Raw genomic sequence first — 24,279 nt, forward strand, 5'->3', positions numbered from 1 at the left:
CCTTCTGAATGGCATAGAGACCCAAGGTCAGTGCATGGCATAGAGACCCACCACACGCATTGACGCCATCTTGCCTCACTTCATTATGAATTATTCAAAGATAAAAGGGGACTGTGCCTTTAAAATGTATTTTTAGTAAATTAATCTACATATAATGTTTAAAAAGCCTCTTGTTCACACTATCCCCTCTATATTCCTCTCCACACTCTTATATAGCTAGATTAGAAATTTTATTAGATCAATACTCAATGCTGCATTCTGATAAATCTAGTATTTTTCACAGCTGAACCAAATGTACTTATAAGTACGTTTTCTCTCCTTTATAAATGCTTGCATTTAGTGGAGTTAACAATGCTCTTCTTTTCTTATTTACATAGTTCTCTCTATGCCTATCACTGATTCATCCTGAAAATCTCCTTATTATTAAACTTTAAATTCTGAGATACATGTGCAGAACGTGCAGGTTTGTTACATAGGTATACCCGTGCCATGGTGGTTTGCTGCACCCATCAACCCGTCATCTACATTAGGTATTTCTCCTAATGCTATCCCTCCTCTAGTCCCCTACCCCCTGACAGGTCCTGGTGTGTGATGTTCCCCTTCTTGTGTCCATGCATTCTCATTGTTTAACTCCCACTTATGAGAACATACGTGTGGTGTTTGGTTTTCTGTTCTTGTATTAGTTTGCTGAGAATGATGTCTCCCAGCTTCATCCATGTCCCTGCAAAGAGCATGAACTCATTCTTTTTTATAGCTGCATAGTATTTCATGGTACATATATGCCACATTTTCTTTATCTAGTCTGTCATTGATGGGCATTTGGGTTGGTTCCCAGCTTTTGCTATTGTGAACAGTGCTGCCATAAACATGCATGTGTATGTATCTTTATAGTAGAACGATTTATAATCCTTTGAGTATATACCCAGTAATGGGATTGCTGGATCAAATGGTATTTCTGAGAACCATACACACCCCCTTAACACACGGGCAACTCAGTCTATCCCGTATTTTCCTGAGAGATGGCCACCCCTCTGTGCTGGCTATTCTTGGAGCCAGCTGGGCAGATGTCCCGCAGGGCAGCTCCTCATCATCTCCCAGGCAAGCCCCTTTGCTTCTTGCCCATGCGGGAGCCCCTGTGTCGGGGATTTCTTGTGTCCCACTTTCTGGGCTTCTTCCCTTTCTTCGGTGCATGCATCTTCTAGTCATCTCCTAGGAAGTGGTCTGGAAGAGGTAACATTTGAATCTTGTATATCTGAAATTGTCTTTATTCCACTTGAACATTTAGTTGAGGGTTAGGCTAGGCATAGAATTATTTTCCCTCAAAATTTCAATTTGAAAATGCTCCACTTTTTTGTCTCATCCTGTGTGGCCGCTGGGGATTCAAGCGCCCTTTCGGTTAACAATTGTTCATAATCATTGATGTGCAATAGATTTCTCTTGCTTTTATCTCCAGTGTTTTGAAGTTTCATGAGACTGCCTCCATGTGATTTATATTTTTTGTTTGGGGTTCTTAGTGGCTTCTTTCAATTTGGAAACTTATGGCCTTGAATTCTGAGAAACTAAAAAATGTATATCATTCTTCCATAATTTCTCCCTTCTATTCTTCAAGTTCTTTCTTTCTGGAACTTGTAGTACTAGTCTGGGTCCTCCAAGAAGGAGATGCCAGCACGAGAGGAAACATGAGGGGATTTTGTAAAGGGAGACGGTGGTGAGAGAGTGTGGGAGGAATCTAAGGGAGGCTGGGGGCTGGGGCAGCAAGTCTGACCCCTGCGAAGGAGCGAGGCGGGGAGGGCTGGAGGGTGCACCTCCTAGGGGTCAGCTGTCATGGAGCTGAAGCCCCAGCAGAGAGCCTACCTCTTCCAAGAACTGGCCTGCCTTGGTGCTCTGCCTCACTCAGTGACTAGGAGCAGCCCACAGAGTGAGTGCTTGGAGCCGAGGCTGTGATGGGCCTCAGCGGCTGCAGCTGCAAGTCGGCCAGGTACATTCTCACGGCTGCCACCTCCTCGCATCCTGTGAATGCTGAATCTCCTGCACGGATTCTATCCTTTTCTTACCTTTTCTCTCCTATTATTGTTCCTTAAAAAAGTGGGGAGATCTTCTTAGCTTTGTGTTCAGATCATTTTATTTACTCTAATATTTAAATTTCCAAGTGTTCTCTCTTGTTTGTGGAGTCTTTTTCCACGAACAAGAGCTTCTTGTTTGCCATCCGTAATACCGTCCCTTCTCTCTGAAGGCAGGTGAAGGTTTTGGAAGTTTACTTCACTCCCTGCTATGCCTCTGCTTACTCCACGTTTCCTTTCTGTGTTTGCCTCGATCTTTCTCTTTCATGTTAAAACCTTTCCTCATAAGTCTGATAACCCTTGGTTGCCTGTCATTGAAGAGAGTGCCACTAACCAGCTCATTGGAAGCTGTGAGGGAGAGGGCTGCATTTGATCCTGGCAGGTGGAGGAACCCCCAGGTATCAGTACTAGGAGGTCTTTCCTCTCAGCCCACTGGGCTTCCCTAAAGAGTCCTTCAACGCGGCTGAGATCAGGCATCTGGGCGCTGAGTACAGGAAGGGGGTTATGGTTCAGTCATCCCGAATGCAGATTTTCACACAACGCCTGCTATCGCCAGGACATGCCTCACCCTCTGCCCTAAATAACACAGAACCCAGATCCAAACCCTTCCTGGGTTTATCCAGAGTCAACCTCAAACCCTAGGCTGCGGAGTCTCTTTCCTAGAGGGAAAACACTGTTTCTGTTTTCAGCTCCACACATGAGCTCTTTTTTCAGAGGACCGGGCCCTCTGTTGTGTGACTGGGAACGTGCTGTCTTCCTCTAAATCAGACAGGCATCTGCAAAGGCTTTTTACTTATCTGAATGACTCCTGTTGGAATATTAGCCATGAAAAAGATAACATGTTTGAAATGGTTCCAAATTTCTTTAAGAGAAAGAGAAAGAAAATCATCTGTTGACTCTGCTCTTCACTCAGGGGCGGAGGCTCCAGGACCAGTCTGAGGAGTAAATACTGCTGGGCGCTTAAACTCATTGGTGTTGGGAACTCGGTGACGCTATACGGCACAGAGGGGCCGGACAGAGCCGGGGGAAGAGGAGCTGGCCTGTCTCCTCATTGTCACACACTGTCCCGCCGTGGAGGACTCAGCCTGTCTGGTGACCACAGAGGTAGTGAAGCGGTTGCCAGGGACCACAGCAGGAGTGGCGTTTCTCCGTGAAGACAGTGCTTAGCAGGAAGGACTGAGAGCGCGTCCCACGGGGGTACTGGCAGGTGTAGGATTCCATCAGAGCCAACGCTATCATTTGCGCTTTAAGCCTAGCATTTGGGGAACTGGGATAGCACATCCCCTCCCCTCCCTGTTGCTTAGCAACAGGCTTCTTTCTCATTCCCAGCAGGTCCAAAGGGGCCCAGTTTTGAAGGTAGGAGGCAAGGAGTGGGGGGAAATGAGGGTAAGATAACTCCCTGGTCTGCATGATAATGAGTCATGCTGGCTCCACTGTGCAAAAGGTACCTGCCTTGCAAATGAATGAGGTAGTTAAGAAACACTTCTTTTCCCTGTTTGGGATTTATTCTGTGAGGATGAATGTTTACCTGGGGGAGGCGCATGTTTGTGTGTATGTTTGTATTTCCACAGCTGTCTGCTGGATCCTGAGATTCAAAGACACACCTGCAGCCCACACTGGTGGGGAGGCTCAGAATGCCCACCTCCTGGGGCCTCTGCGCTGGACATTGGGTCACGGAAGCCCCCCTTTCCTGAGTTGTTCTGTGGGACTCCAAAGAGTCTCTTGCCAAGCTCTTTGACAGTTGGCATCCCATCTGAATAGCCCCATGTGCCAGTCTAGGGCCTCTGAGACGCAGATGCCAAGAGGGGATTAAAAGTGCCACGATTTTGTTAGGGGAAATGCCCAGATGAGGAAAGCCAGAGGGAGCCTATCTGAGAAGCTGTCAGACCGGGACTCAGGGCTGACCCTGAGGGAAGGAGGAAGCGCAGGTTTAGAGGACGCATTCTAGACTGTGTGGAGTCTAAGGAAGACTCCATGGCCATGCAAGAGTGCCCCAGCCGAAGGCACCCATGGAGGAGCCCACCGCTCCCGGGGCAGCCTCCCTTCATGTCCTCCTGTGTCACTTCGGAGGACAGCTCCTTTGGCCTTGGACACTTCCTCTCCCCGAGTTTCGCAGGCTGCAGGGCGTGTTCTCCTGTTGTCCGCATCCAAGCCTGCTCAGAGGTAGGGTTAGGTGAACCTGGGGCTTGGGAATATTCCACTGGGGGGATAGGGAGGCCTGCAAAGGTAGGCAGAGGGCCACACTGTGAGGGGTTCAGAAGAGAGGGCCTGTGGACAGAGGGGGCAAATCCAGGGATGGGGAGCAGTGGCGAGGACGTGCATGCCCACAGGAGGCCACATGTGAAGGGGGAAGGCCAGGATTAGCAGTAGCATGGACTCCCCATCTGCTGCTGTTTTCCCGCCGTGTTAGAGCTCCCTAGTGTGGGTCTTTTCCAATCTCGCTTCACGTGGGAACCCTCCCATAAGTGGCTTCACTTACACCTGTGTCTCGTTCTGTCTGGGCTGCTATAACAAATTATCTGTGGGTGGGTAATTTCTAAACCACAGACAGTTCTGGAGGCTGGAAGTCCAAGACTGAGGTACAGGCAGGTTTGATGTCTGGTGAGGGCCTTGACTGGTGCATCACATGGTGGAAGGCAGAGGAACAGAAAGTGGAAAACACTGTCCTCCCAGCAGAAGAGAATGAACCTCCTTCCTCGAGCCCTTTGATAAGGGCCCTAACCCCACCTGGCAGGGCTCCACCCTCATGACTTAATCGCCTCCTAGAGGTCCCACCTCTTAAAACTATCACATGGGGATTACATTTCAACATATAAATTTTGCCAGACACATTCAGACCATAGCAACCTACTAGGTTCTTTTTCCTTATCTATAACAACTGATTATGCTTATAAATATTGGCAAGCAAAATTGCCTTTTCCATGGAATTTTGGGTGTGTTTCCATTTTATGTTTCTCTTGGAGTCTCATCTCTCCCCTGCCAGGGACTGGTGTGAGAACCCTGGCGTATGGTCTCTAAGCTGTACTGCTGCTCTGATGCTTCTCATCTATTTCAGTCTTGAGTTGAGGTTGAAACCTCCTATTATCTTGCATGGTGTTGAGTGGAGAAGGGGACAGGCAGTGACGGGACATGTGGCCAGCCCACAGTCACCCGCTGCTGCTTCATGCAAACTCAAGCAATGCTTCGAGTGACGGCCAGCTGTGAAGCTTGAGGAACAGCGGGAAGAGAGCAACTCAAGAACGGCATGGGGTAAAAGACCCCTTCTCCCTTAGTCTCCTAGTGGGAGATGGCCCTAGGGGGTGGGGTGAGGAGGAGGACAGAGGCTGACACCCAGAGTACGTTGATTTTCAACTCTGCACTCAATGACATGTGCATTGCATACATGCTCTCTTGAGTTTTCCACCGCAGACTTCTGAGGTGAGAAGCTAGGTAACTTGCAGTTGGTAGAGTAGGCTCTCAACCCCATTAGTGAATGGCAAAGTCTGTGCTGTAAAGCTCTGCACTGTCCTGGGACCAGGGTGGGTACTGGATGACCAAGGGAAGTCAGGTCAGCCTCATCTTCTAAGGCAGGAGTCTCCACACCAGCTCTGTGGCCTGTTAGGACCCAGGCTGTACAGCAGTGAGTGCTGGGTGAGAAAAGCTTCATTCGTATTTATGGCCACTCCCCCTGGCTCACATTACTGCCTGAGCTCTGCTTCCTGTCAGATCAGCAGCAGCATTAGATTCTCACAGGATCTTGAACCCTTTTGTAAACTGTGCATGCGAGGGTTCTAGGTTGCAGACTCCTTATGAAAATCCAATGCTGATGATCTGTCACTGTCTCCCATCACCCCCAGATGGGGCCGTCTGGTTGAAGAAAAACAAGCTCAGAGCTCCCACTGATTCTACATTATGGTGAGTTGCATAATTGTTTCATTATATTTTGGAATATGATATATAATATATAATGAAATGAGGAATATAACAGAAATAAAGTCTTATAAATATAATAGAAATAAAGTGCACAATAAATGTAATATGTTTGAATCACTGCGAAACCATCCTCCCCCACCACCTCCCTGGTCCATGGAAAAAATGTCTCCCATGAAACTGGTCCCTGGTGTCAAAAAGGTTGGGGACTGCTGTTCTACGGTCACCGAGTGATTCACAGGACAGGAGACACTTGTGAGGGCTCCTTGGGGAACCCTACCTCCCTGCCTGTAACATCCGGCCCCATGTGCACATGGGTTTGACCTCATGCCTTTGACTTAGGCACCATCTTCATGAGCATGCTGGCCTTCTGGTTCCAGGCCAGGGCTTCATAAACAAATCCTTCTTAATTAGCCTTGGCAGCTCAACACCTTTGGTATCTCACCCATTTAACTGCCACGCCTACTCGTGTTGGATCCGGTTATAAAGTAAACTATGTTCTTTGAGAGCTGATGCATACAGATGAGTTGGCAGCCAGTCTGAGCTGACCCACAGACTCATAAAAATCAACAGGGCCTCGGGTACCTTCACCCAGCACATCCAGACTCTTGCATCAAAGGTGCAAGGAGTTGCTCACATCGAGAATCTGGCTGCTTTCTTGGAGACCAAGAAAATGAGTTTTTGTTTCTACAGTGACTCCATCAATTCATGAGGTAAGAGGAGAAATACCTCATTGTGTCTTTGTAGGAAAAACAAGTTAATTCTTATGAAAATGTAGACCTCTTTTCCCCACCTCAAATCTAGACAGATTTTTGTGTCCACTCCCAGGAGATAGACACAAGCATGGTTTTAGGTTTTAACTCACTGGATGCTTTTGATGTGCTGGTTACACATGGATTATTAACTGTGAGCTTTATCTTGCCTTTCCTAAGCCATTCTGTAGCCCTGGGGCTAAAGGGCAGTAAGAATCTTTGGTTGTATCACGCCTGGCTCCGAAGTCTTCTTTTGGTGGCAGAGATGTGTGTAGGGTTTTTATCTCTGGTGCCATCCTTTTAACTGTAGCAAGACCTTGCCTAGTAGCACAGCCTCTGCCAGGCCTTTTCCATCTTTAAGGTAGAGGATCAAGTGCTAGTGGGGTCTGTCATGAAAAACATCTATCACAGAAAGAGTTAGCAAGACATTTTGATGACCTTCACCCAAATGCCTTTTCTTCATTTCCTGACGGAGCATTTTTTAGGAATTTTGCACCTTTCTGAATGAATGCATTTGGATTTCTCAATGTTTGTTCAGCTCCCTAACGACTGTTGTGACAACTGCTGTATACCAGTGAATACCAATGGTTTGTCTCCGCTCTGAACAGGTGTGGAGCCCCTTCTCCCAATATCTGTATCTTATAGATTTGGTGCCTAGTCACTCAAAAGGAGTTGGTCTTTTGCAACCAGCAACTTTTAGAAAAAAATGACTGAATTTTTCTTTGTTTAGTTGGGCTTACAAAAATGGAGCAAAACGTAGTGATTGTGCTAAGGGTCTCTTATGGACGGGGACTTGGCAGAGTCACTCACAGGATGCTTTTGATCTGCTGGTTATGCCAGGATTATTAGCCGCAAGCTGCACTCCGCCTTCCCTGAGCCATTCTGTGGCTGGGGCTGGAGGGCAGTTAGAATCTTTGGTTGACTCGCTGGTTACATTGGAGGAGCTGCACGGTCTTTGTGGGCTCCCTTCAGCCAAGGGTTGGCTGGTGTTGTCTTACTCTACACTGTTCAGTGTAAATGGATTCTCACTAAATCCGCTTCAGCTTTTAAGAGCATGATGGGGTAGGGATATCTGGGAACGTATGAGCCATCAGAAGAACATCTTTTTTTTTAATACTCAAGTCATGAAGGTGGATTTCTTCTGTGTAAGGAGATACATCAAGTCAGTGTAGGTGCAAGACTGCACTTGCAAAGAAGCAGAGTATGTGAATTCCTTGTGAGTGGGTCTTGGATCTTTAATGCTGTTAGTGACTTTTGGTTTGCTCTGATTCTTTTTTTTTTAAATGTAAGAAGCTTGCAATTGCCAAGCATGATTTGCTCTGAGGAGCTGAGACTCGAAATTCCCCATGCACGGTCCTTTCCTTTCCTTCGCAATGTGTTTTTCAGTGCTAGGTTACAAATCTACCCTGAACCTTGTCACAGCTCAGTGATTGTCCAGGGATTCGGTTGTGAGTCACATGCTTTGCCTTTTACCTGCCCCAGGGTTTCGGTGGATTGAAGGCTTCCTGGTGCTCTCTCAGTGGAATTGCTTCTGGCCCAGCAGTTTGATCCTGAGGGTGACCCAAATGTTCCTCCGCTTAGATCCAGAATTTAAGATGCCAATGATGATTATTGTCTTTCTTCTCTTCATTCTTGTCTTTCTCATGACAATTTTTATTATACATACAGGGTTTTCTCTTCATTTGCCTTTCAATAAGCTTGTAATGAGAACTCATTGTGTTTTGGATGCTAGGTCCTGGGAAACCACTGGGTGGCTTGGGAAACGCTTTGCTCTGGAGGGCAGGCACTTGGGCTAGGGGATATGCGCATGGAAACAGGCTGTCACATGCTAGTGGGAGAGATACCGTGATTAGTGAGGACCTCATGGTATCATTGCTGCCTGCACAGGAAAGTACATCATACTTTTCCCACAGAAGACCTCAGAGAAGCATGATCCTTAATGCCCAGGGTGGACAGGAGGGGGCCTGCTGGAGGCAGGGGGAAGAACATTCTAGAACATTCTAGAAATGGCATTTACAAAAATACGCATGAGAGAGAGCATGGCTTACACAGGGAATATCAGGCTGGTATAGCTGAGGGTGGGTGGCCGGGGAGGGGTGAAGGAAGCCGCAGGGTGCCATGATGAAGGACTTAGCATGTGGTGCTGAGGAACCTGGGCAGTTTCTGGAAGGTGGTGAGAACTGGGGTAAGATGTTATTCGCATTGTGGAAGGGTTGCTCTGCCTGCAACGTGCAAGGTGGACTGGAGTAGGGTAAGACCACGGCTGGGTAACCAGGGAGGAGATTACCAAGAGGCAGAAGGCACAAGGTCTGGTGGCCGATTGGCTGCAAAGAGTGATTGGGACAGGCAAGGGTGAAATAGGTCCCTGAAATAGGAGCCAGACAAGTCCACAAAAAGAGCACACTTGGAATAGTACAGAGCCTTTTCCTTCCAATTACCCTCCCACATTCAAGACTGTGATGACCTACCTAGGCTCAAGCCAAAAGTATACAGAAAAGGGTCTAGGCCTTCTCAATCTGCTCTCTGTCTCCTGAAATATATACGATTCAGGAATAGTGTCAGTACTGCTTTGAAATAGCAGAAAGTGGTTGGCTTGATTTTGTGGTTCAGAAATCTTCATGAACAAGCAAGATGTGTGGAAATTGGGAAAAGAAAACAGAACAAAAACAAACATCCTCCAAAAAAAAAAAAAATCCCGAAGAAAAAAATGAGTGTAGAGACATATAAAAAATAGACCCCTAGAATAGTCAGCAATAGGCCTGGCACAGTGGCTCACACCTGTAATCCCAGCACTTTGGGAGCCTGAGGTGGGTGGATCACCTGAGGTCAAGAGTTCAAGACCAGCCTGGCTACCATGGCAAAACCCCATCTCTACTAAAAATACAAAAATTAGCCAGGTGTGGTGGCGCACACCTGTAGTCCCAACTACTTAGGAGGCTGAGGCACAAGAATTGCTTGAACCCAGGAGGTGGAGGTTGCAGTGAACTGAGATCGTGCCACTGCACTCCAGCCTGGGTGATAGAGTGAGACTTTGTCTAAAAAAAAAAAAAAAAAAAAAAAAAAAAAAAAAAAAAAAAAGGAAAAGAAAAAGAAAAGTCAACAATAAACCTTAAGGTCAAACCTTAAATAACCTTAAGGTCAAAGGTTGTTCCCTGCTCCAGGCAGGATGATTCTAAGCCTCCTTGCAGAAGATTGTGAAGGATGTGCAAAGTGTCAGCCTTTCTTGCAATTGCCTCATCAGAATCTGTGAGCAAACAGAAAAAGGAATGATGCCCTTACACATGAAACTCTCAGATTCTTTTTAGAAAAATAGCAGAAAGAAACTAAAAATAGTGCAGAGAACAGGTCGCTTCAAAACCATTGAGGATCTAAAGATCTTCTGCTCTAAGGAGTGCTTCTTAAAAACTGTTATTAAGGTCCCCAGCTGTCAAATATAAAACCCAATCCAAAAGTGCTCCATTTAAAACCAGGGTATTGTCCATGGCCATACCACCCTGAACTTGTCTGATCTCAGAAGCTAAGCAGGGTCAAGCCTGGTTAGCACTTGGATGGGAGACCTCCTCGAAGCTGTAGGAAAACAAAACAAAAAAAAACACCAGAGCATTGAAACACTAATTTTGAAAAATCATTGTAAAGCCTCATCAAATCCAGCTCACTCATTGCAGGAATGCACAACTCAAAGGCCCTAGCAAAAATGTAAATCTGAATTTTCCCAGCATTGTTTTGGATAAATAACTTCTCTCAGAAAAACCCTGTTTTCCAAAATCATTCCCCAGTGTGCAACAGAGTCCATCTCTGCATGCGTGTGTCTGCCCTGTGCTGTGTTCTGTAGTTACTGTGCTTTGTAAGCTTTGTACCCACCCATGCTTCTAAGAGAAGATTCTTTTTGAATACTCTGTGAAATACAAACCAGAATTTTCTATTTATTTAGAATTTCCCAATGTCCCTGCCCCCCCCCCCCTCCAGTTGCACACACACCAATGTTTCTTGGCTGGGATTCAGGAATTGTATTTATTGGGGTCTACCAATATGCCACCATGTCCCCAGGGACCAGATTTAAATACGCAGTGCGGCACAGTTGAAAGCAACAGGTTAATACTGTCGTTGCAGAGTTAAAACAACCCAAGCTCTCTCAGGTGACTGCCCCTAGGGGAAGTCTCATGGTTCGTTGCCCTTGATTAAATTCTCAGGAGCTTTCTGGCTTTATCCAGATCTGCCATTTGTCCTTGAGGAGCTCAGCAGAACTCAGCCACTGTGAATAACTGTTGTGGGTCTTTTCACAGAAGAAGACTCTGTGAAATGTGTGGTCCCTTCGAACCCAAGTCCAGTGATGAGATGTTCAAAGAGATAAGGGTAATCCTGGTCTCATGCTGGAAGGTGCATGTGACCATTTCAGGGATCAGGGTATTTGGATGCTGTTAAGGGAAGGGTTGGACCGCTGATGAATTATGCATAGAATATGGGGAGCTTGAGTTGGGTTCAGAGATAAGCCGCAGGCATGGGGTAAGGTCACCTTAGAAGACCTCTGAGAAGCCCCTGCTATGCTGGCCTTAGTGGAGTGTGATGATACAGTCTCTATGCTGCAGAAGCTTTGGCCCCTGTGAGAGGATAAGTAGGCATGACAGGTACAAGAGTGGCTGCATGACACAACAGTGGACTGGCAGAGCATGTGCACATTTTAACCAGTCAACCAGCTTCCTCCAACCAGTCTGCTTTGAGGGCAGCTCCAGGGGGATGGGGTGGGTGGGAGAGAGTGCTGTTTCCTCTCCCAATACTCCATCCCTTCAGAGGGAGTGGAGAAGAGGAGACAAGTACTCCCAGAGTGCACCCCAGGACCGGGTCCGAGAGTCCTTTCCAGCATGGGGCTCTTCTCTCCTAGCCCTGCTTGAAACCATTGTGCAGAAGAATTCAAGGTTTCCCCAGCCTGGGCAATGCTCACCATTGAAGAACAGAGGTGGGATGAGGTCTGTTGTGGACAGAGGCTGCCAGGGAGTGGAGAAAATCCCGGGAAGCACTCAGATGCTCTTCACCGTCTTACTGACACACAGTCAGTAAAGTCACCAGCCTTTGGCTGGGTGTTTTCCAGCTTGTGGGTTTACAGATTTGGATTTCTACAAAGATGCCTCTTAAGTATCTTGTGGCAATGGGGAAAGAGGTAGGGAGAGAGCGGGAAGATGGCACCACAGCAAGGTGAGTGGCCCGACCCAGGCACCCAGCGCACAGCAGGCAAATCCCTTCCTACTTGGCTGACCATGGCCACCAGGACCTGAAGCTGGGAATAGGCAGCCACTGGAGAAGTGTGGCCAAGCGCTGGGGCTGAAGTTTCTTTCTCATCTATGAAGGGCCTGGTTTTCTCATCCTCACTGAAGGCCAGAGGAAATTAGACTTCAACCTCACCCATTAGGATGTGGGTTGGAGATCAGGAGGAAGCTTGGGTTTTAGGGGTGTCGAGAGGCAGGGATCCATTTCAGTGGGAAATGGAAACAAACTTCTGCAGACATAAAGCCTGCATCTCTCTTTCTGGGAGGGGTTCTGGTGGCGCTTACCGACAGGCAGAGCACAGAGCTGGTGTTTTTGGAAATCTTATCACAAGGTCCTCACTCTCGGGCTTGCACCAGGGAGGAGAGCCCTAGTGATCCCACCCTCTGGTGGCTCCCAGGAGCAGCGTTATGTTTCTGATGACAGTCACCTCTGGCTATCTCTCTGATTCTGCCTTTCTTCAGGTTACCCCATAAACGAGCTTGGATCACTGGGTACAAGCTCCCTTGCAGCTTCCTTTCTGTCTGAGGTCCTAGGGACATCCACTAGCCCTGTTGCTCCCATCTTCCCTCTTCATTGGGCATGTTTCTCTTTCTGTTCGAAATGTCTCAGCTTGTGGACCCTACACGATACCATCCCCACTGACCGCAGATCCACCAGGGCCCCCGATCCTCCGGCTCAGCTGCCAGTGAATGCTGCAGTCTTGCTGCTGTCACTCAGCCAGCACCCCACCGCAGGAAAGCACCATGACGGAAGCTGGCGGTACCAGAGTTTCTGTCTTTGCCTGCTCCCCGGGGACGCCAACAGCCAGACCATCGGCAGGCTAATTTCCATATGCAGACACAGTGAACGCCACGCATATTTCACCAGTGACTGAAGACCAGATGCTGGGCCATTCGTGGGCCCTGTGTGTGCCTGGGGATGGAGATAGGACAGGACACTTGTCAGGAGATGGCAGTGCTGCCTCTGTGCTGTTGACATTCCCTGCCCTGGAGTTCATAAAAATAGTCGCCTACATTGTACATAGAGTGTTTTTGTTTATTGAAGTATTATAGGCAGGTCCTGGCGACGTGGTCTTCATCTCCCAGAGAGGGAAATTCCAGCACCAGGGAAGGGGCTGGGGCATGCCCCTGTCACATAGCTGGTCAGTGGAACTGGGTCTCTGGCCTCCAGGGCACTTTCTTCTATGGTCACACCTGGGTTTCAGAGCCACCTGACCTCTACTTTTCTGAGTAGCTTCCATCAGCATTTTCTTCTTTCCTCTCTGCTTGCATCCTGCCTGCCCCTTAGGGTCACCTGTTTCCAGACTATTGCGTCTCCAGGCCCATTGGTCCAGCTGATGTGGGTGACAAGGCCCACCCCAGGTGACAGTGGGTTAATTTTTAATAATCCAGTTGGTGACTGTTTTTCAGAGAGTATCTTCTGGAATCCCTGAGAGTCACAGCACAGCGACTTCCTGAGTTCCTTAAGTCACTTCTTTCTTCCCTGAAGTCACTTCTTAAAAAAATTCATTCATTTCTGCAAGAACTCATGTGTGCATTTCACACAATGAAACCCGTGCAGTGTCAAGCACTTATGTCAGCCATTGCCTCTCGTTTACATTGCCAGTGTGGAATTCTTCACTACAAACCTGCCACAGTGTCCTGCCAGCCTCTCGGTCAACAGTTCTTCATGTCTCACTGAAGTCCCTCTTGCCACAAATCCAAGTCATGCGTCTATAGTGTCGCTCATCCATCTGGATTCTCCCAAACACTGCAACATTTAATCTATATGATAGCCCTGGGAAGTAGACAGCATCATTGTCATCTGACAGATGAGAAATCCAAGGCCTGGCTCTTGCCCTGTCTAGGGCCAGGCAGGTGTCCTTCTGGGATCCCTCTGAAATTAATGCCAACCTCTCTGCGCAGTGCCCTGGGCAGGTCAGGGGGCGCTGCTGCTGGTAAGCGGGGGGCCTGGCGAGGAGGCCTGAGTGTGGGCTCCACAGCACCTCCTCTCTCCCCTCCACCTTGCTGCCCGCGCCGTCTTCAGCACCAGTGCCTACTTACGGGTACTTTTCAAGGTCACTTCTAGTTACTGTTTCTTTCTTAGTCCTTATCACAATCTATAATTATTCTGTGTATTTGGCTCCTTTCAATTTTCTGCCCAGCTCCCCCACCTCCCTGGGTCCTGTTAAGGCTGTACCCCAGCGCCTAGTGCAGGCGGCTCCCACTACAGATGCCCAGACAGAGGCAGAACAAGGGAGGGTGAGTCAGTAGAGGGCACGCAGGGGAGGGAGGGGAGGAGGGAGGGCCAGCCTTTCCCCCGGGCCTTGCTTCCTTTTGCCTCCTGCCCTAGACATCAGAATTCACTCATCTTTTGAGCCAGATCTTTAGGGAGCTTGGGGTGGAGACATCAGGTTAGGACCTGGGTTCCAGCCAGGCATGGTGGCTCAGGCCTGTAATCCCAGCACTTTGGGAGGCTGAGGCAGGAGAATTGCTTGAGGCCAGGAGTTCAAGGCCAGCCTGGGTAACCTAGTGAGACCTCATCTCCACAATCAAAACATTAGCCTGGAGTGGCGCACTTGCCTGCTGGTTGGGAGACTGAGGCAGGAGGATCCTGTGAGCTGGGGAGGTAGAGGCTGCAGTGAGCTATGATTGCACCACTGCACTCCAGCTTGGGCAACAGAGCAAGACCCTGTCTCAAAAAGAGCTGGGTTCCTACCCCAGTTCTGCCTCATAGGAGTTCTTTAAATTCTCTAAACCTCAGTTCCCTCCCTTGTCAAATAGAGAAAATTATACCTACTTCACGGGGTCGCTGTGAAAGTGAATGAAATAATTTCTGCCAAGCCCCTACCACAGTTGCTGGTACATGACAGAGATTCAACGAGTGTCCATTCCTTTTTCCCTGTGGTAATTCCATACCTAGAAGGGACCAACCATTTAACCTCAATCCTGTAGAGTAAAATCAACCCTACGGTGTGCCTTCAATCATATAAGAGGGATGACCTTCCTGGTGGGATGAGGGTCTGGTAGCAAATACACTCCCACGTTCTAGGTCTGTGTCAAAGAAAGTCATATGGGAAAGAATGAGTTTTAATGAGTTTCTTCTAATAATTAAACCCAAGGTGGACACATAACTACCCACTGAGTCCTATAATAGGCTAAATTCTAACTTTCTAGCTCTGTGAACTAATTTCAGGAAAACTTTATGTATTGGCCAGTCTCTTTTATACATCTTGTCTTCCTTCACCTTCACATCACTCTGAAAAATATGCCCCCTTCCCATTTTTGCATTCATTCATCCATTCACTCCTTCAACAAACCGGAGTTGCTGCCTCGGAGACATGTGCCGTTTGAACTGTGGTTAAACATCAATCAAATATGGTGGTGCAGAGTTGACATTTAACTGTTTGCCCCGTCTTTGGTGGCAGGGCTCACAGCTGTTCTGTGAACCTCCTTAAGGAGTGGAGGATTTTCTCTGGGCACTTCTGCTTGGTCTGTGGCATGCATTTCTATGCCTCTTCATTCTTAGCTGCTCTTACTTGCCAGTGTTCTCTGCCTCCCCATCCCTGTCCATCCCTCCCCGTCCCTCCCCGTCCCTTCCCATTGTGGAGCTTCCTACATTCCCTTTGCCCTCTCTATTTTATCCACGTTTTCTTCCGTTTCTCTGAGCTCTTGCACAGGGTTTAGCTGCTCTTGCACTTTTTACAACTTTTAAATTCTGGACTAAGCCAATAAATGCTAAAATTGGGTAGTTTTAAAAAATGTAAATGGGCCAGGCATGTTGGCTCTTGCCTGTAATCCCAGCACTTTGGGAGGAAAGATGGGCAGAACAGCTGAGGTCAGGAGTTCAAGACCAGCCTGGCCAACATGGTGAAACCCCATCTTTAATAAAAACACAAAAATTCGCCAGGCATGGTGGCAGACAGCCTGTGATCCCAGCTACTTGGGAGGCTGAGGCAGGTGAATCTCTTGAATCTGTGAGGCAGAGGTTGCAGTGAGAGGAGGTTGTGCCATTGCACTCCAGCTGGGTGACATGACTGAGACTTCATCTCAAAAAAAAAAGGTAAGTGAATACCCAGAAACACATTTTAATGTATGTTTTCAGGTGCACTATTAAGTCCAAAATACATGAAACCTATGTGTTATTACTCACTGTAGAAAATCTAAGCTTAACTTAAAAAGACGAGGGGAGACAATGCTCCCAGGTGCGTCCCGAGCCAACACACTGGCACTCGTCCCTGCTGTGTCAGCACTGCACTTATGAATCCACCACATGCAGTTTCCACACCACCCCTGGATGTTTGCTTGGTCATTAGTTTGGCGAGCTGAGCTACAGCTTGAAGAAAAATGGCTTCTCTTTCTCTCTCCCCTCGCCTTCTCTATTTGGAGAGAGCCTTGAGGCCCAATGAGCAGTGTTGAGTATAACATAGCGACGCAGCTGACCTGACAGGTCCCTGCACTTGTGGCATTCCCAGCCCAGGGGAGGGCATTGGCCTTGGTCAAGAAAGATTTGTAGAGTCTCTGGGTCCACACACTGAGGATTCAGAGGAAGGCAAGACGGGCTGCTGTCCTAGAGGGTGCATTCTGTAGAGGGGAGATCAACAATAAGTGAACGCATCGCCAGCAGGGAAATAAACAACCAACATGACAGCCACTCTTGATAAGGGGTGGGAAGAAACCAAGACAGGATGGAGTTCTCGCTGGAGCCATGGGCTCTACCTTAGATTGGATGCCGAAAGACTCTCGAAGGAGGTGGTCATGGAGTGAAGCCCCTAGTGACATGGAGCGGCCAGACATGGGAAAACCTAGAACAGAGCAGCCCTGAAGGAGGAAGCAGCAGGTGCCAAAGCCCAGGGCAGGAGCTGTGCCCCACGCTTGAAGAGCAGAGGAGGTGGGAACAGAGTGGGTGAGGTGACAGGGGATGAGTTTGGACTACGGAGTGCAGCAGAGTCCTGGCTGTATGGGGCCTTGAGATCATCAGAGCAAAGGGAAGCTGAGAGAGGTCTCAGCCAGGCAACAAGGTCATTCGATTTTCAGGACTCCTTCCTCATTCTGATGATGTGGGCCATATCATAAGGAAGAGAGAGAGGCGGTGAACAGATCAAGGAGCAGATAATTTCTATGGCTCAGCCAAAGAATCCTGGTGGCCTGGCAGCAAAGGAGATGAGGAGAAGAGGACAGATAGGTCCTGACTGTATTCTGCAGGAAGGGCAGACAAGAGTTGCTGATGGATTGAATTAAGGGTGAATTAAGGTTTTGCTTGACTGGGGGGTAGATGTGCCATTGACAGAGCTGAGAATGATCTGAATTGAACAAAATCAACACAAAATCAGTTGTATGGCCGAGTGTGGTGGCTCATTCCTGTAATTCCAGCACTTTGGGAGGCCGAGGTGGGCGGATCACGAGGTCAGGAGTTGGAAACCAGCCTGACCAACATGGTGAAACCCCATTTCTACGAAAAATACAAAAATTAGCCAGGCATGGTAGCACGCACCTGTAATCCCAGCTACTTGGGAGGCCAAGGCAGGAAAATGGCTTGAACCCAGGAGGCAGAGATTTCAGTGAGCTGAGATCACAACTGCACTCTAGTCTGGTGACAGAGCAAGACTCCGTCTCAATAAATAAATAATATCAGTTGTATTCAGTAGTAAAAAGCAAAAGGAGAGGGTACTAGGAAATTTTTTAGAGTGGGAATTTCAGTCCAAGATGCCTGTGCCCAGATGTGCTGTCCCTGTGTACATCACGTGTGGAGCTGCCCCTCCTCCACTCCCTCTTCTGTGGCCCTCTCTCTGCCCTGCACCCTGAGGGTGGACCTGTACCTCTCACCCCAGCTTGGTGGCCACGGGACCTGCAACCCCGGCCAAGAACTTTCAGAGAAAGGATCACGCCGGGCGCCATTCACCTAGCCCTGTGCCCCAGCTGCCTCTGGGTCTGGAAGGCTAGTCATGCTAACCTCAGAGGAAGTTCAGTTGGTCTGGCACAATTGCACCCTCCACATGTGATCCAATCTCATTGTTTCATGGGCAATCTTTCTCTCTCTCATCTACAGCCTTTCACCACTTCGTTAATGTGTCCGTAGCAGCCAGATAAACAGAGTCTTCTCCCTCTGGGCCTCATGTATAAAAAGATGCTCCTGACAGGTCCCTTGAAAGCAGATCAGAGCCTGCTGTCTTTTCCCACCGGGGAAGTTCTGGTGGGAGAGCCTTCTTTAAGAGGCTCCAGGATGGGATGAGGGGAGGGAGAGAGAAGATTTCCCAAGACCTGGCAAGACCCCCAAGCAGGACTATGCCTCCTTCCTGCATTTTCTTCACAGCTCACACAGGCACAGTGGGCACCGTCCTTGGGTCTGGCAGGAGAGAGCTGCCAAATTCAGACCTGGGAGTTAAAACTGTTCCCCCAAGTGCCAACTCAATGTTTGGCTGTCCCCAGTCCTGATGTCTTCATCAGAGTCCCTCAGCCCTGCTAAACAAGGAGGGAATCTGGCATTTATTGTGGTTTTCCCCATACTGGGTTCTCTCCTGGGCTTTCCTACACTTAATCCTATCTCAGCATCGTGAAACAGATTTCCTTATGTCCATGTTCACGGAGGAGAATGTGTAGGTTTAGAGAAGCAAAGTAACTTACCCTGGAAGCAAGTGGAAGAGGTGGTGTTTAAGCCCAGCTCTGTACCACCTTGTAGCCCATCCCTTCGCTACTTTCAAGGCTCCTGTGGAACCCTAACTTTGCTTTGCCAACCTCATTTGCAATTATGCCTTCCATCTTAATGATGATCCCAGCTCGGACCTCACACCCTCTGGATGCCCAGGAACCAGCATTTTGGTTAGCGCTAAGCCCAGTTGTCAATCTCGTCACAATTCCTAGAGGTCTTCCTTCTTTCCTCTTCTCTCCATCTGCTCCCGTGAAGCTCAGGGGACCATGGCAAGGTGGGGAATGTCAGGACTCAATGAGATTGGGGAGAAAGAATAAATCCCTCACTGAAAATGGGTACAACTATTGGAAGTGTGGGAGGGTAAGAAAAGTGAATCAGGAAGACGGGCATGTCCAAAACAACGGAAAAAAAAAAGAAAGAAAAACCATCAACAGCTGACAAGGAGCTCCAGGGTTTTTATTGCTCCTTACATTTCTTAGCATTTTTTTTTCCCCAGGCTTAATCGATTACATCAAGAAATTAGTTCTGTAAAAACTCCAGGTGGGCTGCTGGGTCATGCACCAGCGAGCTGCAGAGCTGGAATTCAAGCCCGACTCCAGACGTGTGTTTCAAGGCCAGAGACTCAGCGGGGAGCCTGCACGTGCACTCCTGCGAGACCGCCTCGTTTCTTTTAATAGGAATTAGTTCTCGTAGCACACCAGGGGCTTTAGTTTCTTCCCCCAAACGCCTCATGCATTTATGATACTTAATAAGATCAAGGATTGGCCCTGCAGGTGTGTCATCAAACAGATGATTACTGTTTGTGCTAATCCAACTTAGGATGTTTTCAGAGGTGGACAACTGAAAGTAGAGAGGTGGTGGCTGGGGACATTCTTTCTAGTGGCCCTTATTCAGGAATTACGCAAGGAACATACAGTCCTGCCTTAGAGAAAGGGCCCAGTCTCTGGACACGTGCAGTGGGGGGTTTCTGTCATTCTCTCGTGAGTCCCTGAATGTGGACTCCACACAGCTCTGTGCCCTGTTGTCACCCAAGAAAGCAGCAAGGTCTGATCCCAGTTACGTTCCATCCTTCTCTCTCCTTGGTGTATGTGGTGTGGGGTGGGGGTGGGGAGACAGAAAGAAGGAGTGGCATGGGGGAAATGCGGGGCAAGGAGGGGTTTGAATGGGCTCTGGGGCTCTGGCTTGTCTGTGAGGTCATGTTGAGTCTCCAGAGGGGCTGGCTCAAATGGGGATTGGAACATCAGTGCTGCGGAATCCAGGAATGCAACAAGGGCTATGCTCAAGGAATAAAATGCTGGAAAACATTCAAACAAAAGATGTGCTGAAAGAAGGAGAAAGAGGGAGAAAATGAAACCGAACTTCCGGGAGAGATGAGAGAGGCGGCTCTTGCTTGGCTGGTGCAGTAGGAGGGACCCTGCGAATTCCTCCCCCCACCACCGCCCCCCCAGCCATCCCACAGACCTGCCTTCTGGCACTGGGAGGTGTGAGGGGCTTCACCCAGACCTGCTGACCCAGGATCATAACTGAGCACCATTCCCAGGCCTGTGGAGCCCAGGTGCAGGTGGACAGGTGGGTGGGTAGGAGGGCCCACGGCCCAGCCTGGATTGCTCTACCCAAACACACCTGGGAAGCAGCAGGGAAGAGCTTCTCCTGTAGACCCTGGGAGAAGAGACATCTCCCACACTAGCAGGGTTTCTGTTTAGCAGTGAGGGTGAGCAGAATAATTCTTCCTGTACTCCAAGCTCTTGAGACAAAGAAAATCATGTTGATGGTGGTGCCTTTAGGATCACAGTAGCCACTTGCTAGGACAGGCAGGAGCCAAGTTCAGCCGAGGTTCCAACCAGGGCCTAAAGGCATGGGGAAGTGGGGTGAGAGTGGGAGGGAAGTTGGTCGAGACTACTGTGTGACAGGCACTTTATATGTGTGTTTTTTCTGTCCCAGCTTTATCGCAATATAATTCTCATAAAATAAAACTCACTCATTTGAAGTGTGTTAATAGGTGGTTTTTGTGGATTCACAGAGTTGCACAACCATCATTGCAACCAATATTAGAACATTTTCATCACCCCCAAAAGAACCTGGTGGCCATTAGCAGTCACTCCCCATCCACCTTTTCCGCAGCCGCTGGCAGTGCCCGGTCTAATTTTCTTTCTCAGTAGTTGTGCCTATTCTAACATCTCATAGAGGTGGAATCCTGCAGTCTCCGACCTCTTTCACTGGTGTAATGTTTCCCGGGCCCATCCGTGCTTAATCCTTTTTTGAGCTGAATAATATTCCACTGTATGGATATGTCACATTTCACGTATTGATTCATCTGTTGATGGACATCAACTGTTTCAAACTTTCCACTCTTTGCTTACGATGAATAATGTTGCTATTGACATACACATGTTCCTGTGGATATGTGTATTTCTCACTTAATCCCCCTAACAACAAAGGCACTAGAATTATCAATATAGTTAGTATGGAAAAGGGCAGCTCAGAGAGGTTAAGGAACATCTTTGAGACTGAAAATCTTCTTTTGATTTGGCTTGATTTTGATAGAAAGGCAAATAAGTAGAAATAAAGTGGAGTTTAATTTTATCTTTTCCAGGTCATTATACACACCACTGAGTGAAAAGAAACGAGGAAAGGAATGAGAGGAATTGCGTCAGCAGGCCGGCTGTAGGCGCCACCAGCCTTTCCCGGGAGGTGGGTCTTGGTGAGGGCCCCGAGCTTGCTTGCCTTGGCATGGCTCTAAGGTCTAGGGGGACGTCCCCCTTCCTGCTTGTCCTCCTTGTTTCAGAGGCAGACACGAGGATTAGTCAAGAGCAGTTCAAGACAATTGCTGGAGGACCTAGCTGGGAAGTCTCCTGGACAGTGTCCTGCTCTGAGAGGTCTCCTGGGTGGGCTCTTCCCGGTGATGAGTATGGAGGCGTGCTCAGAAGAGACCCAGTGAGGAGACTCCAGAATTCGCTCAAGGGCGGCTCTATGGCATGGAACAAAGGGTCACCAAAACTGCTGGCTCTGCTCCCTCTGGCTCCAGGGCTTTCCCAGAAAGCACTTGGACATGGGAGGGTGGGTGAAGACGTGCCGCCCCATTAATATAACTCTGGTGGCTTGGCAGAACCCAAGCTGAAACTGGTAATCATTGACCCTCAAAGGCTCCCTGGGGCATAGCAACAGAGTCAACAGAAATGCTGGCTCTCCCGCTAATCCACTGCCCTAGAGCCTGGCTCTTCTATCGCAGCCTACGCAGTAGCCAGAGAAGCCCAGGATTAAAGGCCTCACAGACAGGGACAAGATTGCCTCCTTTCATTCATGCCTTAGCAGGAGCTTGAAGGAGGAACTGGAGTTGCATGTGGCATGATTCAAGGTGTTAATAGCTTGATCACATTCTATGTCCAAGTGTTGTCTAAGCTCTTTGTATCCATCTGTAAGACAGATAGGAATGCCCCCATTTCTCAGATGAGGAGATTGACACACTGACTACCCAATGTTAGAGCTAGTAAGTGGCTGACTTCTGATTCAAACACTGGAAAGCCACTTCTTAAATCTTACCCCATAGGCCACTTGCTGGGACTGGGACAGAGAAACTTCAAACACGCTAAGGTGTGGGCCTAGAAGGCATCCAAATCCCCCTCCACACCCAAGCACCTGGTGCTCTGTGCCTTCGGTCTTGCGTGTCTGTGGAAGCTGGGCTACACCAGCCTTCTTTGCTTGTGGTGCAACATTATGAATACTTGCACCCGAGTATCTATACTCAAGGCATTAGCTGAATTTTCTCCATTTTAGAGATTGTCAAGTGTTTTTTTAAAACAAAGTGTAGTTTCTAGTTGCAGACACTCGGTAAAGCACGTTCAGGCCTCCCGTCCACATAGAACCCATTCCTTTCTGGTCTGGAAAGACTGAGTTGATGTAATACCAACTCAAACCACAGAGATCGAGAAGGCTCAGACTCATAACAGGATCTCTGCACACATAATAACTACAGCATTTTTATAAACATCGAAATTCCTTCATTAAACTCCAGTGCCATTTGAGGTGGGCAGCTGAATATGTGAGATTTAAGAATAGTTTCATTACAGATGTATCTGGTTTCCAGGACAGCCACCTCCTCCCCAGCACACATACTTGCACAGGATAAACAAGTGGAATAATGATTATTTGATTTGTAAAAATTATTCTTTATAAAATAATCCACTGTAGGATTCCATAAATGTCTAATATCCTGATGCATATGTAATACGATTCACCATACACAATTTCTGTCCACATACATCTTTTGAGAGTATACAGTGATTTCAATATGGGATTACATCTCTAGATGTGTACAAGGATATTTTCAGTGTAGCGGTGTTCTTTTTGATAGTAATAAGAATAAAGAGACCATGAGACTAGAAAAGACTGTGGATCATTGTATTAATTTAATTTTCAATCCTAAATTCACTAGAAACTAGAGCTGACTAGCTAGGGAGGTGTGGCCCGAGTATGTGGCAGAGGTTTGAGAACTTGGGTTAAATTTGAGTCCATCGGAGCCCAAGCTGACCCGTCTACCTTTGCATGTGTGGAGGGCCCTGTGTGTTCCTGATCCAAACTGACTGAAGTCTCACTCTGGCTTCTGTGTGGGTCTGTTGTCTTTCTCCAGACAGTAGCCATGTGTGTTGTATTTTACCAGGTATTTTCTCTACTGTGCCTTCATCCCCATCCTGGGTCCTGGCAGAGACGGTGTGACAAGTTCTGAGCCCTACATCTGGCATCTCAAAGCAAGCAACTCTTGCTGGTCACTCCAAAATCTACTAATACATGAAGTTTTGAAAATCATCTCCTGAACCTCTTCCGACAGAGGTGAGTGGCTGGATTTTCAAGAAGCAACAATTGGATACCCCAGGCTACAAGAAAGCTGGGTAAGCATTTGGTTACACGGAGCTGCTTAGGCAAAGGTTGTGGGAGCCAATCATCTGCCCGTGCAGGCTTTACAGATACTGAGTCCTACCACCAGCATCAGAGAGTGGTATTAGGCTGGCACTGCCCTCTCCACAGCCCCTTTCAAAAATCGAGCACTTTGAGCCATTCACACCTTCCTGTAATTGTTTATTTCCTTGACAGATACCTGTTGAGCCTCTGTTCTCTGCCTGGTGCTGGGGTAGGCGGGCACTGGGGACACGGCCGTGGGTGAGACAGCACAAAAGTGAATGTATCAGTTAAAATTACTGTTCATACTACAAATAAAAGGAAAGCATACAATCAAATATTGCACGGAGAGGAAATTTGATTTAAATGAAGAGGGGGATCTTCTTCCTTCTTTGAGAAACTGATATTTAAATGTCTTTCTAAGAAATGACATTTAACTTGAGGTCAAGCAGTCAGCATGGAGCTGGGGGTGGCATGGGGGAGAGTGGAGTGTCAAGTGTTCCCAGCCGAGGAAACAGCAGGTGGCGCAGGCCTAGAGAGGTTAAACAACTTTCTCCAGCCTCTGTGGTTGGAGGCAGGGTGGGCTCCAACGTGTCTTTATGCCGTTGTATCCCCAGTCTGTTTCCTGTGCATGACCTCAGCACTGACTCCAAGGTCAAGCTTTGCCTTCTGCTAGCGCAGTGAATGCACAGGGCTGGCTCATCGTCACTGGCAGGTTCTCCTTATCCATCAGGTGGTGGGTCGGGGGGCATCTCCTCTTCCCACAGGAGACATTG

At 48.2% G+C, this 24,279-nt stretch overlaps 1 protein-coding gene and 1 long non-coding RNA gene across 4 annotated transcripts in view; both read left to right on the forward strand.

Moving 5' to 3' along the window:
* Positions 1–1,963: 1,963 nt before the first annotated feature.
* Positions 1,964–4,970, forward strand: LOC119470437. The gene is made up of 2 exons (XR_005199340.1): positions 1,964–3,446; positions 3,632–4,970. It is a non-coding gene; the product is annotated as an uncharacterized LOC119470437 (long non-coding RNA).
* A 1,589-nt stretch (positions 4,971–6,559) lies between these two features.
* The window catches only part of KCNJ1 (potassium inwardly rectifying channel subfamily J member 1), a 29,208-nt gene continuing 11,488 nt past the window's right edge, over positions 6,560–24,279 (forward strand). Inside the window, exons 1-3 of one of the 3 annotated variants that reach the window (XM_037736158.1) lie at positions 6,560–6,682; positions 7,197–7,329; positions 23,268–23,437. The gene's annotated coding sequence lies outside the window, so the exon portion shown is untranslated. Of the gene's footprint in view, positions 6,683–7,196; positions 7,330–21,213; positions 21,302–23,267; positions 23,438–24,279 lie in introns of those variants that run through there. The other 2 variants (XM_037736160.1, XM_017523516.2) reach the window with 2 other exon arrangements.

The sequence above is a fragment of the Cebus imitator genome, unplaced genomic scaffold, assembly GCF_001604975.1.
Source record: "Cebus imitator isolate Cc_AM_T3 unplaced genomic scaffold, Cebus_imitator-1.0 Scaffold0, whole genome shotgun sequence".
Taxonomy (NCBI): Eukaryota; Metazoa; Chordata; class Mammalia; order Primates; family Cebidae; genus Cebus; species Cebus imitator.